The 17160-nt window shown below is 41.9% G+C and overlaps 1 long non-coding RNA gene across 3 annotated transcripts in view; it reads right to left on the bottom strand.

The window, feature by feature from the left end:
* Positions 1-1858: 1858 nt before the first annotated feature.
* Positions 1859-17160, bottom strand: part of LOC111092891 — a 44728-nt gene continuing 29426 nt past the window's right edge. The window contains exons 6-8 of one of the 3 annotated variants that reach the window (XR_005379751.1): positions 10450-10537; positions 4377-4566; positions 1859-2202 (exon numbers count right to left, since the gene is read on the bottom strand). This is a non-coding gene — a long non-coding RNA (uncharacterized LOC111092891). The remainder of the gene's footprint in view (positions 2203-4376; positions 4567-10449; positions 10538-17160) is intronic. The other 2 variants (XR_005379752.1, XR_005379753.1) reach the window with 2 other exon arrangements.

The raw sequence follows: 17160 nt of genomic DNA, 5'->3' as shown, positions 1-17160 counted from the left end.
CAATCCCATTTACAATTGCACCCAAAAGCATAAGATACCTAGGAATAAACCTAACCAAAAATGTAAAGGATCTATACCCTCAAAACTATAGAACACTTCTGAAAGAAATTGAGGAAGACACAAAGAGATGGAAAAATATTCCATGCTCATGGATTGGCAGAATTAATATTGTGAAAATGTCAATGTTACCCAGGGCAATATACACGTTTAATGCAATCCCTATCAAAATACCATGGACTTTCTTCAGAGAGTTAGAACAAATTATTTTAAGATTTGTGTGGAATCAGAAAAGACCCCGAATAGCCAGGGGAATTTTAAAAAAGAAAACCATATCTGGGGGCATCACAATGCCAGATTTCAGGTTGTACTACAAAGCTGTGGTCATCAAGACAGTGTGGTACTGGCACAAAAACAGACACATAGATCAGTGGAACAGAATAGAGAATCCAGAAGTGGACCCTGAACTTTATGGGCAACTAATATTCGATAAAGGAGGAAAGACTATCCATTGGAAGAAAGACAGTCTCTTCAATAAATGGTGCTGGGAAAATTGGACATCCACATGCAGAAGAATGAAACTAGACCACTCTCTTTCACCATACACAAAGATAAACTCAAAATGGATGAAAGATCTAAATGTGAGACAAGATTCCATCAAAATCCTAGAGAAGAACACAGGCAACACCCTTTTTGAACTCGGCCATAGTAACTTCTTGCAAGATACATCCACAAAGGCAAAAGAAACAAAAGCAAAAATGAACTATTGGGACTTCATCAAGATAAGAAGCTTTTGCACAGCAAAGGATACAGTCAACAAAACTCAAAGACAACCTACAGAATGGGAGAAGATATTTGCAAATGACATATCAGATAAAGGGCTAGTTTCCAAGATCTATAAAGAACTTCTTAAACTCAACACCAAAGAAACAAACAATCCAATCATGAAATGGGCAAAAGACATGAACAGAAATCTCACAGAGGAAGACATAGACATGGCCAACATGCACATGAGAAAATGCTCTGCATCACTTGCCATCAGGGAAATACAAATTAAAACCACAATGAGATACCACCTCACACCAGTGAGAATGGGGAAAATTAACAAGGCAGGAAACAACAAATGTTGGAGAGGATGTGGAGAAAAGGGAACCCTCATACACTGTTGGTGGGAATGTGCAATGGTGCAGCCACTCTGGAAAACTGTGTGGAGGTTCCTCAAACAGTTAAAAATAGACCTGCCCTATGACCCAGCAATTGCACTGTTGGGGATTTACCCCAAAGATACAAATGCAATGAAACGCCGGGACACCTGCACCCCGATGTTTCTAGCAGCAATGGCCACGATAGCCAAACTGTGGAAGGAGCCTCGGTGTCCAACGAAAGATGAATGGATAAAGAAGATGTGGTTTATGTATACAATGGAATATTACTCAGCTATTAGAAATGACAAATACCCACCATTTGCTTCAACGTGGATGGAACTGGAGGGTATTATGCTGAGTGAAGTAAGCCAGTCGGAGAAGGACAAACATTATATGTTCTCATTCATTTGGGGAATATAAATAATAGTGAAAGGGAATATAAGGGAAGGGGGAAGAAATGTGTGGGAAATATCAGAAAGGGAGACAGAACGTAAAGACTGCTAACTCTGGGAAACGAACTAGGGGTGTTGGAAGGGGAGGAGGGCGGGGGGTGGGAGTGAATGGGTGACGGGCACTGGGGGTTATTCTGTATGTTAGTAAATTGAACACCAATAAAAAAATTAAAAAAAAATTACATGTAAAATGGTCCATATTTTATGTATGTTTTATGATATTCACAATGTTTCCATTTTAACCTAGTTAAAACATAGGTTCAGCTGCAGGATCCTGGGACTCAACTACCTAAAAGCATCTGGAGGCCAGTGGCCCCAACGTTGGGGTGAAGTCTCTTCTTTATCAGGCTGTCCAGAGACCCAGGCTCCTTCTCTTCTTTTTCCTCATCATTACTAGATCTTAACCTAACCCATGTTGTCCACAATGGTTTGCTACCAAGCCCATGCTCTAGAGGGCAGCATGGGGGAGATGAAGGGAAGGGGCAGGTTCCAGAATTTACACATTGCTTTCCCGAAAATCCCATTGGCCAGAACTTGATCCAGATGGCTACACCCAGCTGTTCCAGGAATGGGAAGTGTAGGTTCATTTTGGATGGCCATGTTTAATCCTGTAGAAGAAAGGAAAAGGGATAATAGGTGGCAGCTGGCATTCTATGCCACAATTGATAATTTTATTTCACTTATGACTTAAAAAATAGATGTGCATATATTGAGGGATTAAAAAATATATTTTTAAAAACTGATAGGGGCATATAATCAAACAAGTTTAGGCTGCCAGTTTAAGATACTAGTAAGGGGCTGGGTTGCATTTCTAACTCATGCCTTCTGCATCCTGACCTAGGATTTTTTTTTTTCTAAGATTTATTTATTTATTTGGCAGAGAGAGAGGAGAGAGTAAGCAGGAGGAGGGGTTGAAGGAGAAGGAGAGAGAAAATCTCAAGCAGATTCCCCACTGAGCACAGAGCCCAGTGTGGCGCTCAGTCCCAGGACCCTGAGATCATGACCTGAGACAAAAGTCAGATGTCTAACTGACTGAGCCACCAAACCTCTCCCGTGATTCATGACTTTACTCTATGTCCAACCAAGTCTGCATAACATGTGTATGTTTCTCTGCTGCCAGGTACCAGACACTCCAAAAGTGTCACCTCCTTTGGATCGATTTCCAGTTCCCCGGATCAATGTCTCCTGGTTCCCAAGAAGCCTATTTGTTTTCTTTGGAGGATATTTATTTCAGTCAGGAGGACTAGGGCATGAAGAAAATAGGTGAGGAAGGACAAGGACAGTGTCTGGGAGAGATGGGCAGACAGAGAAAGAAACAATGCCAGATAAAAAGAGAGAGAGATAAGGAGAGAGTGGCTAGACATTGGGCTTGGAGCCCAGGAGAAAAGACTGCAGAGGTGGAGAAGGGCCAAGCAGAGGGGAGGCCCACAGAGTGAGGCTAGCCCAAGAGGAAGTGGACATTTATCTGGGGACCTGTGAGGCCACTTATCCTCTGAATGGTGGGGAAGGCCAGCAGTGCACAGGGTGACCTGGGAGCAGCCCTCCCGATGACTGCGGACTTACCCAGCCTGCTTTGCCAAGGTTTTTCTGCTCCAGAGGTCATCTGGAGAAGGGAAGAGAAGAAGGACTATTTTGTAGGGGGGAGGAGAGATTCCAGTCACTTCTCTATTTCCCCTCTGCCCACTCTCTGCACACTTTTTTGTGCAGACCTTGCATTATTTGTATAGGTGAATTTCTTTCTGTGTCTTTCTTATCTCCTAGGAAACCACATGTGCCCCAAACCTCCTCCCCACCCCCCGCTCCTTGGTGCTTAGGGAAACAGAGGCTCAAGCCAAGTGGAATGGGATCACTTAAGTGCCAGAGATGATTTCCATGTGGGTGAATGGGGAGGGCTTCATGAAGGAGGTGTCAGTCTTGTGGGGCAGGAAGAGACTTTAACAAGTAGAGAAGGGATGAGGAAGAAGGATATTCATGGCAGAGGGAACCCTGTGATCAAAGGCAGGAAGCACGGAGTATGCTAACGGAACGAGGAGGAAGGAAGAAGGAGGGAGGAGAGTATCAGGAAGCTGGAGCTGTTCACTGTACTGGCAACAAGAATGCAACAAAGTGATTTCCCTCAAGTTACAACTGATAAACAAAACTCTGTGTTTCATGTTCTGTCTACAGAAGATAGGGTCAGGACCAGGTGTCAGGACTCATGGTCTGACAATGGGCAGCATTCTGTAAGCCCCACTGTCCCGGAAGCCCCGGGCATGTGGCTTTCATATCTGCAGAAGGATGTTTCTTTCTCACCCAAATGGCCAGAGCTTCCAAGTCCTAGCCACTGGGGTCATCCCAGCCACCACAAAGTAGCTGGTGAGGCAGGGAGCAAAGCTGTAGAGCAAGCAATCAAACATACAGGTAGTCAGCCAACAAATAATTATCTTTTCTCCCTTCCCACTGGCTTCTGTACCACTGTCTCTCTATTTTTTCTCGAACCTCTCATTACATTAACTTGTATGACATAAGGTGTTCTAATTATCTTCCTGCTGCTAGTGGTGCTCCTTCTCTGCCTCCTTTGCTCTTTCCTTTCCTTCGTTCATTACATCAATGGCCTTCGCCCATTGCTTTCTTCCTCCCTGCACACTCTGGTAATTTTTACAAACACTCTCATGACTTTCATGGTCACTTCTATCATATAGGTATTTCTCTACAGAGGTGGTATATTAGTTGAAATTCTTTTGGCAACAAGCAACAGAGACCTTGACTGCTGGCTTAAATAAAAAAGTACATTTATTATCACCTAGCAAGGAAGCCTGAGGTCATTTCTGGAATTGGATAGCTTGGTAGATTGATGATATCACTAGAGTTCATTTCTTTCCATCTTTCTGCTCTGCCATACTTAGCATGTTGGTTTTTGCCCTCAGCCCTGTCCCCTCCTGGTCACAAAGTGGCTTCTTTAGCTTCTGGCGGTCCATCTCATAGAGTCACATCTAGAGGCAGACAAAAGGAAGATTCTCTTTTCATCATTAAAAAAAAAAAAGAGAGAGATGAATCCTAGAAATGTTTAGAATCCTCTTAGCAGACATTTTTTATTATTGAGAAATGTATGACATACCCAAGTTCAAACAATGGTAAGAGGAAAGGAGTTATCTGTGACTATTTTGGGCTAATCAAGATTCACCAACAGTACTAGGGTCTGAGGCTGGGTTGGGGTCTAATATCCTCTGGAAAATGACCACTCTACATGTGAACAAAAGTACGGTACAGTTAGCTAAGACGGGGGAAATGATTGTTGGATAATGAACAGTGTCTGCCACTGGTGTGACCAAATCTTTGTCTTCAACCCAGAAGTTTCTTCTAAATCCAGTCTTGGGATCCCTGGGTGGCGCAGCAGTTTGGCGCCTGCCTTTGGCCCAGAGCGCGATCCTGGAGACCCAGGATCGAATCCCACGTCGGGCTCCCAGTGCATGGAGCCTGCTTCTCCCTCTGCCTGTGTCTTTGCCTCTCTCTCTCTCTGTGTGTGTGTGTGTGTGTGTGTGTGTGTGTGTGTGACTATCATAAATAAATTTTAAAAATTAAAAAAAATAAATAAATCCAGTCTTGTGTTTTCATACCTTCTGATATTTCCATGTAGATGTTTTAAAAACCTCAAATATGACCTGCCTCCCATTGAGCACCTTCCTCAGAACAACTCCCTCTCCTATCCCCTCATTTGCAATGACCTCATCATTCTCATAGTCTCCCAGGCTGGACATTCTCTGCTTGCCTTTGGCCTCCTCCCTTTCCTTGTCCCCATGTCAGTCATTAATAAGAATACCGATACAGCTGAGAGTAAAGGGGAGATGTGGTCAGTGCGAATGCCCAAGTCAACCAGAGATAGCAAATAGTTTTTATCTTTCATACTTACTTCAATGAAATAATAACAGCTACCTGAGCCTTGTGTGAGGCAGATTCTCAGACCAGGGTAGGCTCTGGGAGAAATAGTGTCTTGAATGACTAGCAAGTCTGTCTTGGACACTGGAGAACAAAGTAGTGAGATACTTGCCATGTATTTATTAAACTCGTGCTGGAGTTGGTTTAGGGAAGTTGAAGGGACCAACTCTGGGAAAAGTATCAGCCATAATAAGATTAATAATAGTTAACCTCTACTGAGCACAAATTATATAGCAGGCTCTGATGAGGACTTTACATGGGGTGTCTCACTTGATAATCCCAATGACCCTGTAAGTAAGTACCATTATTACTACCATTGGGGGAACTAAAATTTGATTAAAATGACTTGCCCAAGATTATGTCAGACAGGATTCAGTCAGGCTCATAAGACTCACAGCCCTTGTTAACCAAATAACCAGGATACTGGATCAGCATCTTCATTTCCCCTCACTAAGGTACTCTCCTCAAACCTGAAACGTGCACACAAACTACCTATGGCTCTTATTATTTATGTATATTTTTTAGAAGGGGGAGAGGGACAGAAGGAGAGGGAAGAGAATCTTAAGCAAGCTCTGCACTGGGCATGGAGCCCAATGCAGAGTTCAATCATACAACTCTGAGATCATGACCTGAGCCAAAAGCAAGAGTCAGACACTTAACCAATTGAGCCATTCAGGTGCCTGACCTATGGCTTTTATTAAAATGCGGGTTCTGATCAAGTGCATCGGGGTAGGATCTGAGATTCTGCATTTCTAATTCATTCCCAGGAAATGCTGATGCTGGCAGTCCATGGACTACACCTTAAGCAGCAAGCTCCTAGAAAGTGAGCCTTATCAGTGCAGGGTCTTTGTCTGCTTCTCGTGTCTCCTAAGAACATGGCTCATCTATTTCCTAGTCTACCTATGTCTGCATTGAATGTATGCAAAATGATGTATGCCATTTACAGACCTGCTCCATAGATACCTCCCATGAAATCCTCATTTCACCCTTCTCTTCCCCTGTCTGGCAGCTGCATGTTGATAGCCAGACATCTTTGAATGTCATGTTGAAGATGGCAGAGCCTCTCTTAGCCTGTGTCCTTAAATGATATTGTGGAGTAGCCCCCCACCCTATTATCAGGTGGACTTTAAGTGAAACAGAAGCTTCTCTTGTCTTAAGCCACTGAGATTTGGGGTTCTCACGGCTATAATAGCCAGCATTCTCTTAACTAATAAGTTCCCCTCTTTTCAGATGAGAATACTGAAGTCGAGAACAGTAAAGTGATCTTTCTAGGACCATGAACTAAAGAGATTCTAGCTAAAGAGAGAGATGGAACTAGAATCCAAGTCCTCCCCCCTTACCTTTCCCTGAACTTCAGTGGCGACTCACCTCCTGCCCTCTCAAGGTTTTTTCACCTTGCGTACACGTTGCTCTTCCTTTGTATCTTCTGGGGCTGATGCTGGGGCAGAGAGTGGGACAGCAAGACAGAGACAGGCAGAGTAGAGAGACCCAGCTGTGAGAAGGAACAACCCTAAGAATGTTGTTGATAGGTCAGGGTGCTGCCAGCCAAAGATTCCTGTCATTGTTTTCCTGTATTGAACCATATTAGAAATTTTTTTTTAATTTTTATTTATTTATGATAGTCACAGAGAGAGAGAGAGAGAGGCGCAGAGACACAGGCAGAGGGAGAAGCAGGCTCCATGCACCGGGAGCCCGATGTGGGATTCGATCCCAGGGTCTCCAGGATCGCGCCCTGGGCCAAAGGCAGGTGCTCAAACCGCTGCGCTACCCAGGGATCCCCCATATTAGAAATTAAGCAGCGAACTGATCTCTGTTCACAGGTGACATGATATTATATGTAAAAAACCATAAATATTCCACCAAAAACTGTTAAGCAAACAAATTTAGTAAAGTTACAGGATATAAAATTAACACACAAAAATCAGTTTTGTTCTTGTATATTATTGAACAATCTGTAAAGGGAATTAAGGAAAAATTTCATTTGTCATAGAATCAAAAAGACAAATAGATTTAATCAAAATAGATTTAATCAAGGAGGCAAAAAAAATGTACATGAAAAACTACAAAACTTAGCTGAAAGAAATTGAAGACAAATAAATAAAGAGACATCCTATGCCTACAGATTGGGAGATTTAATATTGTTAAGATGACAATACTAACAAAACCCCAATGACTAGATAGATAGATAGATAGATAGATAGATAGATAGATAGATTTAGATATAGATAGATCTAGATGTCTATAGATCTATAGATATAGATCTACATATATATATTGATGAAACTAGAAAAACCCATCCTAAAGTTCATATGGAATCTCAAGGAATCCTGAATAACCAAAACGGTCTAAAACAATCTTGAAAAAGAATAAAGATGAAAGACTTGAACTTCCTGATTTCAAAACTTACTACAAGTCTACAGTAATTAAAACAGTGTGGTATTAGTATAAAGATACACATATAGACCAATGGAACAGAATATAGAACCCAGAAATAAGCCTTCAAATGTCTGGTCAAATGATTTTGACAAGGGAAATCAAGACTACTCAATAGAAAAGTACAAATTTTTTTCAATAAATGATGCTGGGAAAAACTTAATATCTATATCCAAAAGAATGAAATTAGAACCTTATGTGGTACTATATTTTAAAAATTAACTCAAACAGATCAAAGACAATAAATATAAGAGGCAAAACTATACAGCTTTTATAAGAAAAAGGAAAAGAAGGGAAAATCTTCATATTAGAATTGGCAATGATTTCTTGTATACGACACCAAAACCACAATTAACAAAAATAAATAAATAAATTGAGCTCCATCAAAATTAAAAACTTTTGTGTATCAAAGGATATTAGGGGAGTGAAGTGACAACCCACAGAATGGGACAAAAAAATGGTCAATCATATATCTGATAAGGGATTAATACCAGGATATATAAAGAGCTCATGAAACTCAACAACAAAAAAACAAACAACTCAATTAAAAAACGGCCAAATAACTTGAGTAGACATTTCCCTAAAGAATGTATACAAATGGCCAATAAGCACATCAAAAGATCCTCAACATCACTAGTCATTAGGGAAATGCAAGCCAAAACCCCAATGAGATACCATTTCATACCAATTAGAATAATTAAAATCAGGGATCCCTGGATGGCGCAGCGGTTTGGCGCCTGCCTTTGGCCCAGGGCGCGATCCTGGAGACCCGGGATCGAATCCCATGTCGGGCTCCCGGTGCATGGAGCCTGCTTCTCCCTCTGCCTATGTCTCTGCCTCTCTCTCTCTCTCTCTCTCTCTCTCTCTCTGTGACTATCATAAATAAATAAAAATTAAAAAAAAAAGAATAATTAAAATCAAAATTTAAAAAACAAAATAAATGAAAGGGAGAATGTGGAGATATCATAAAATTTATGGATTGTTTGGTGGCATGTAAAATGGCCTAGCCATTATGGAAAATAGTTTGGTGGTCCCTCAAAGAGCTAAACATAAAGTTAGCATATGATCCAGCAGGTCCACTCTTAGATATATACCCAAAATAATTGAAAGCAGGGATTCTAACAGATACTAGCACATCAATATCCATAGCGGCATTATTAATGATAGCCAAAAGATGGAAACAACCCAAGTCTACATTGACAGAAATCAACAAAGTATGGTATATATATGTAATAAACTACTATGCAGCCATAAAAGGGAATGAAGTTCTGATACACACTACATAGATGAACCTTGAAGGCATTTTGTCAAGATAAACCAGATAAACAGGACAAAGAGTATATGATTTCACTTATAGGTAGTACTTAGTGTAGTCAAATTCACAGAGACAGAAAGTGGATTAGAGGTTTCCAGGGCTAGATGGGGTGGATGGGTGGAGATTTATTGTTTATTTGTTAATTAATTATAGGGATTTATTGATTAATGGGCAGAGAGTTTCCATTTGAGATAATAAAAAATTGTGGGGATCCCTGGGTGGCGCAGCGGTTTGGCGCCTGCCTTTGGCCCAGGGCGCGATCCTGGAGACCCGGGATCGAATCCCATGTCGGGCTCCCGGTGCATGGAGCCTGCTTCTCCCTCTGCCTGTGGCTCTGCCTCTCTCTCTCTCTCTCTCTCTCTCTCTCTGTGTGTGACTATCATAAATAAATAAAAATAAAAATAAAAATAAAAAATTGTGGAAATAGTGGTGATGATTGCATAACATTATGAATCTATTTAATTGCACTGAACTGTATACTTGAAAATGGCTAAAAAGTATATTTTGCCATAATAGAAAAATATATGGGAGGTGAAGGAAGAGAGAGACAGAGACAGAAGGAGAGAGACTGATTCAATTATCAGTGGTAAATGATTAGAGAGTCTCTCAGTGCTACTGCTTTCTTTATCCAAGCTTGCCTGGTACAGACTACCCTTGAATAGTTTGACAGGTGCTCTCAGGTCATCATACCTGAGGACAGTAGGGAAGAAGGAGGGAAGAAGAAAGCTCTCAGTCTCACATCTGATTCTGGCTGGCCCCTGATCAGAGAAGAGTTTGTGGTTAGGAAATAGGAACCCCTGAAGGATAGATTTTTGTTTTTCAACCCTGGTAAATTAACCCTTCAGCTTCTGGGGTTGCCTGCTTGCCATCCCTGCTCCTTCCACAGAACAACTGAAATGAGAAGCTCAGCCCAGACTTAAAGGAGCCCCATAAGTTTTCAAGACCATCATATTCCCTGCAGCCTCTGTATCATGCGTTACTAAATGAATCCACATTTTCCGATTTTCTGTTGCTACCTCTGCCTCCACTTCCAAAAAATATGAATTCAACATTCATTTCAGCACCATGGGAAGCCTAGTCTTTCCCAGAGTCCTCTCCAACATTTCCCATGATCCTGCTCAGGAGTTTATATTTTCATGGTTATATTTACCTTCTAATTCTTGCCCTTAAGAAATTCTGGATTCTCACTTACATTTTGATGCCTACCCCCATGCCAGGGCAGCTGTTCTTCCTCACCCTTCTCTTGTCTAGTGTTCAGACTACAGCTGATTCTCCTTCCCCTAGAGCAACATGAACACACAGTTATTGTACTTAACAGACTTTCCCAAGGGTTAGGAATAGCTAGCTGGGTGGCACAAAGAAGGAAAAAAAAACTACATATTGAAGGTCAGACACCATTGCTTCTAGAAACTTGTTAGCCCTTCCCTGACAGGGAAGATTTTTCACTGGCCATGCCCCCACTCAGTTGCTGGGGATTCCTTCTCTGAAGACCCTTGCACCCATCTCCTCTCTTACAGGGTCCCAACCTTGTGTAACTTTCAAATGTCTGTTTAACAACTCACTAACATACTTTTATTTATTTGTTTGTTTAAAAGATTTATTTATTTCAGAAAGAGAAAGAGCACACGTGTGCACTCTTGAGTTGGGGAAGAGGCAGAGGGAAATAAGAGAAATCTTCAAACAGACTTCCCACTGAGCATGGAGCCCAGTGCAAGGCTCAATCCCAGGACCCTGAGATCATGACCTGAACTGAAATCAAGAGTTGGATGTTCAACTGACTACACCACCCAGGTGCCCAGCAATTTTACTTTTAAACTCAACATCCCACTGAATTCTGAGATATTCCTTTGCATATCTAAAAATCCCTTTAAGGAGTATCCTTAAACCCCAGATACTCTACCATCAGGTACACAAAGAATAAGAGAAACTCTGAAATTACAGTTTCTTTAATTTAGGCTGGATCATATCTTAGGAAGGCAGGACTCTCTCATCTACAAACCAGAGCCAATCCCAGAGGCTATGAAGTTCTTCTCTTCCCATTACACATTTCCCTGGGTTTTAGCAAAACTGGAGATAAGGACTCTGTCCAGCTGAGGCACTGTAAGGGCTTGTTGGATTATCTAGACAAAGGTACCTGGGGCTGGAGACAAGCAAGTGTGCAGCCCTGGACACTGGGCACTGTAGGGTGAGCCAGGCAAGAATACCCAGGGGTGGTACCCACTGAGATCAAGTTCTTGACCTGCCAACTCCTTCTGTGTATAGAGGCTCTTTGGATGAAGTGAGTCTCAGATTGTGATTGAGCAGGTTAGGGAGAAAAGGAAATTCATCTGGACTGGATGATTCTAGAAAGAGATAATGTCTTTGCCAATGTTGGGGGAAATAGAGCCAGGAGAGGCCAATCTCACTCTACTTGAATAATGGAGAGATATCGTGACAATGCCACAGGATGGACATCCTGACTAATGGAATAGAGAATGCAGAAACAGACCTGTCTGGATTTAGAACTTTGAAATGTGGCAGAGGTGGCATGGCCAATTGAAGGGAAAGGGGGTGCTCTTCAACAAACAAAGCTGGAAAAAAATTGTTAACCATTTGGGAAAAGAGGAAATTTGTTCCCTACCTCAGACCATATAAAAATAAACACCTTCAGATTGAAGTAATAGTCAAAGAAAAAGTTAAAAAACTTAACTTTAGGTTTCAGATTTTAGATTTAATAGAAAACACAAGTGGATATCTTCTAGACTTTGGAACAGGGAAAAGTTTCTCCAACAAAACACAGAAAGTGTTAATCTTGGAGGTATTAAAGCAAAAAAAAAAAAAATCAAATGACACCTTAAAGAAACAGGTTGGCTTAAAGAACGTATAAAGAACTCCTGTAAGTCAACAGGAAGTGCATAAACAGCCCAGTAGAAAAATGGGCATGAGACATGGACAGGTACTCACAGAAGAGGAAGCATGTATAGCTAATGAACAAACACAACTTCATTAGTGATTAGAGAAATACATCCATTCTGTTGGAAACTTTAAGAATTTGACCAAACCAAATGTTAGCAGATGTAGATCCACACATCTCTCATTGCTTATAGGTATGTTAATTGCTACAACTACTTTGGAAAATCTTCCCATATGCTACAACATAGTAATTTCACTCCTAGTTACATAAACAAATTTTTCACGCTCCCCAAAAGACATTTCATGGCAGCATTGTTCTCAATAGCAATAAGAAAGGAGATTTAACATGAATAATTCATACAATAATCTACTGTGTTCAAAACGAATGAACCACTGTGACACACAATATGGATGAACCTTAGTAGTATCATATTCAAGCAAAAATAAGTCCCAAAATATAACTTACAATAATCATACTCTTTGATAAAATTAAAAACAAAGAAATATAAGAATACATATAAACGGAATAAAATTATATAAAAAGGAAAGCAAGGAAATGACATATCCAGAATTTAGTATATTGGTTACATTATATTAGTGGAAGAGGCCGGGAGGATGAGATGAAGAAAAGCCACATGTTGGGTGGTATGTTTCTGGGAGTTTGTTATACTATTAAAAATAAGGAGAAAAAAAAATAAGGGACACCTAGGTGACTCAGTGGTTGAGTGTCTGCCTTTGGCTCAGGTCATGATCCTCGGGTCCTAGGATTGAGTCCCACAGGGCTCCCTGTGGGGAGCCTACTTCTCCCTCTTCCTGTGTCTCTGCCTCTCTCTCTTTGTCCCTCATGAATAAATAAATAAAATCTTTAAAAACAACAAAATAAAATAAAAATAAAATTGAAAAAACAACAACCCAAATAAAGTTATGCATGAAACAAAGATGAGTGTATCATGAAATAAGCATTATGATTGACACAGTTCAGAGTAATTGAAATCCACTTAAGGAAATAAAAGAGGATGGGGGAAAATGAAGGGCTATTGTAAAAGAAATGTTCAGGATTTGGAATCAGAAGATCCCGTGTGTAACTTTGGGAAAAGTTACATAATCACTCAGACACTCCATTTCATGCTCCATACGTGGGTGAAAGTAGCAGGAGCAACACCAAATAAGTTTATGGTGAGGGTTAAATGAGAACCCAATGTGAAAGCCATGTGCCTGCTGCCCAGCATCGCACACACAGTGTCTGCTTCCTGGCGTCCCCTTCTGCTGTGCACACCACCCCCACGTTTTTGCACATGAAGATTAGGGAATAGCGAATATTAGGGGCACCTTAATGAGGAGTCACAGAAGAGCAATACTCAGAATGAGGGGAAGGAAGGGGAGTCCAACTCCTCTGTCTGGGTGATAATTAGGTTGGGGATTTAAGGGCTGATTAAACGTATCAAAGTCTGTTTTTTCTCAAGAGTGAACTCCCTCCCCCCATCTCCTCCTTTATAATCTTTTGTATCCTAGTGATACCCTCGTGGTGATGTCAGTCAGAAAACACTGTTTTTTAATTTTAGGTTTTAGAGGCAGCTTAGCATGGTGGAATACACATAAGCTTCTGTAGCAGATGACTAGGGCTTCCCCATTTCTGGGTTTCCTCTTTCCCCGAACACAGAGGAGTCAGGGGGGTCCATGTGAGTGATCTGTTTACAGACTATGGGTGCAAGTGATATTGTCCACTCATCTTGACGTCTAACTGTGGAAGCCCCACACATCCCTCCAGCCCTCTCTTCCTCAGACAGATGAATCACAAAGGCCACACGTGAGGGTAGCAGAAACAAGAGGTAGAAAGAGACAAGGTTGCTCAGTGGCCTAAAAGAGAGAAGCAACCCTGGGAGAGACACTCAGACCTGTAGCAGCTTTTGCATGGGTGAGAAATATACTTGCTCTCTTTTTTAAGGTTTTATTTATTTATTTGTGAGAGCAAGAGACAGAGAGCACGAGCAGAGGGAGAGGAAGAGAGGGGGAGAGAGAAGTAGACTTCTTGCTGAGCAGGAAGCCCAAAGAGGGGCTCGATCTCAGGACCCTGGGATCATGACCTGAGCTGAAGACAGGTGCTTAACTGACTGAGACACCCAGGTATCCCAGAAATATACTTTCTTTATGTATATGTATATATGGCCACTCACATTTCAGAGTTTATTTGTTATACAGCATAGCTTAGCTTAGCCTCCTACAACTTTTTCTCACACACTCTTGGGTTTGAATGCTAATTCCATTGTTTATAAGCTATATGACCTGGAACAAGTCCCTTAATGAGCCTGATCCTTAATTCTTTGTCTTAAAATGGTAACAATATTTAATTGGGTATTCTTATCAAAATAAACAAACTAATGTGTTAACGGTTCTTTTTGCAATGTCTGAAACAGAGTAGGTACTCATAACTCATGGCTATTATTATTACTACAACGTCTAGTCTCTATGCTAAGCACAGTGGGAAATCCAAAAAAGTATAAGATGTATTCTCCCTTCCTTAAGGCAAATGGATGATTTGGGAAAATAGCCCATGCATTCAGGAGAACTTGACAAAGCCTTACAAGAGATTGTTGATACAACTGAACACACAGTCAGTGCTATTAGACCCAGGAGGAGGGAGTGTGGCAAGGACAGCAGAACAAGGTCAGGGACTACCACCCGACTCATCCTGAGTCATACAAGGACTTGTGCTTCTCGAGTCCTCTAAAGCAGCAGGTGCAAATGTGAGATCCTAAGTCCCCATCTGTGCCTGCCTGAGGATCTAGCTGGCACGGGATGGTGAAAATCTTTGGCCACGACTGGTTGATCTGATTAAAAGATTCACAAGGCCTGCACAGATGTGGACCTAAGGAAAGGAGAAGGCGGAGAGGTTTGGGAACCCTTCATGTGGCCAACCTGGTGGCAGTGGGATGGATCTAGGGACTTACAAAGCTCTTCCAGCCATAAGAGGTTAAACTGTGAGCCACAGCTATAGAAGTCCAAGATGTTTATGGCCCTTTGCTGAGCTGAGAAAATCATTCCTTCAGAGCTTAGAGTCCATATGAGAGAGCCAAGAATAGACTGGGCAAGAAAGGAGCCAGAAGAAGCCACTGAGTCATTAAGGATCAGGTTCCTGTTTTTATTAAGGGTCTGACAGATAAAACTCAGAAGCCTGGCCCAAAGCCAGGCCGCAGGGATGTGGCGTGGGTTGCCAGGTTAATGTTCAGAAGTTGAGAAGTTGTCAGAGCCTTCACTGGGTGATCGTAATTGCAAGCCAATTAAGTATGCATTACCGCATCTGAGGAAAAAAAGCAGGTTTCCCCCACCCACCAGCTCCCCATCTCTGTCAAAGGAAACTGAAAGCAAATTTATGACACACAGATTTGGCCAGAGCCTTAGAGACGTTCAAGACTTTGGGGCATGGAGCCTTTGTTTTCAGATCTAGAATGACTTTGTCAGATCTCTTGATACCATCTGCCCAAATCTCAGCCATCTGAGTAATTTTCTGTATGGTCAACTCTGTGAGCAATTCAGGCCAAAACCAGGGGCTGCATGGTGCCTCAGCATGGACCCATGTTTCAAAAAGCACTTTCTTTGTTCTCTTCAGACCATTTCTTCAAGCTACTGTGCAGCCCTATGCCTATGCTCCATGCTTACAGACTGGGAAACTGAAGCCAGGGAAGGGATTATCTGTGTGGGTCATCTCACAATGGTTTAGATGAGAAGCTGTGAATGAACCTGAAATAGCCTTTTTAGAGTAATATTTCACTGAGTTCCATGCAGCTGCTGATTTGAGACTTAACTTCATCATCTTTAAACCAGGGATGATGTGCAATAACAAAAACAATAAAAGAAAGAAGAAAGAAAGAAGAAAGAAAGAAAGAAAGAAAGAAAGAAAGAAAGAAAGAAAGAAAGAAAGAAAGAAAGAAAGAAAGAAAGAAAGAAAGAAAGAAAGAAAGAAAGAAAGAAAGAAAACTAGGGATGATGCATGTTTCATAGGTGCGCTATGGGGTTCCATGGAGGTTACCACTGAGGAAGTTATCCAGCTCAGCATACGTAGCACATAGCAAAAGGCCTTCAGGATGAATTTCAGAATCTGAAATATGAATTTCCAGGAAGGGAGCAGGACCACCCAAGGGAACAGTGTCATCCCCATGGCCACAGCTTCTTTGTCACATGTTGGTACTCTCCCTCTTTCTCTTTCCTTGCTGGCAGCCGCCCAGTCTCTCTGTGTCTCCCTGGCTTCATGTCATGGATGTGCTGGCTTGTGTTTGGGGGAGACGTTCCTTGATCCTTAGGAATGGATTTTGGAGTCAAAGAAAGAAAACCTTTGCCTTCACCTCGAAATGAGTCTAGAGCAATGATTATAGGAGCTTGGGGAGTGGTCAAGGGCAGGTTAAGGTCAAGGACAGACCAGACCTCTGCAGCGCTAAAGGCAAACCTACACCTACAACCAGCATGGGAAACTTTGGAAGGGAAGCTCTTCCCTCTTAGCTTTCCTTCCCCCCTCTCCCATACAGCTTCTTATGACATTTTTGTGGGCAATTTTGCCCCTTTATTCAAAGCAGGATAAAGATGCTGGGGCTGGAGAGGACCATGCAGTGCCATCTATCCCCATCAACAACTCTTCTCCTCCCAGTTAACTTCTCATTTGCAACATGTGGATGATCACTCCCATCTGACAAGCTCTTTGTGCAGACTTGAGTTAATGCAGTACCTGACACATTCTAGGCCCTCGGTACCTGATTTTGATAATGTTCATGTGTTGGGTGCCACATGTAGTGCTGGACACTGTACATAGTAGGATTGCCCTGGCTCCTATTCTTAGATATCCTGTAGAGGTGACACAGCACAGATGCCTCACATCCACACGTCCAGTAATTAGGCTACATAGACCTGGATCCTCCTCATGTGATTTGGTCCTCTCCCCATGTTGCCCATGTGCTGTGGGATGAGCCCAAATTTGTCCCTCTTTAAAATGGAGACCAAGAACGTAACTCTGTGCCTCATG

This window comes from Canis lupus, chromosome 27 (genome assembly GCF_011100685.1).
Source record: "Canis lupus familiaris isolate Mischka breed German Shepherd chromosome 27, alternate assembly UU_Cfam_GSD_1.0, whole genome shotgun sequence".
Classification (NCBI taxonomy): domain Eukaryota; kingdom Metazoa; phylum Chordata; class Mammalia; order Carnivora; family Canidae; genus Canis; species Canis lupus.
Note: the sequence above shows the minus strand (reverse complement) of the source record. Positions and strands in the feature narration are given on the sequence as shown.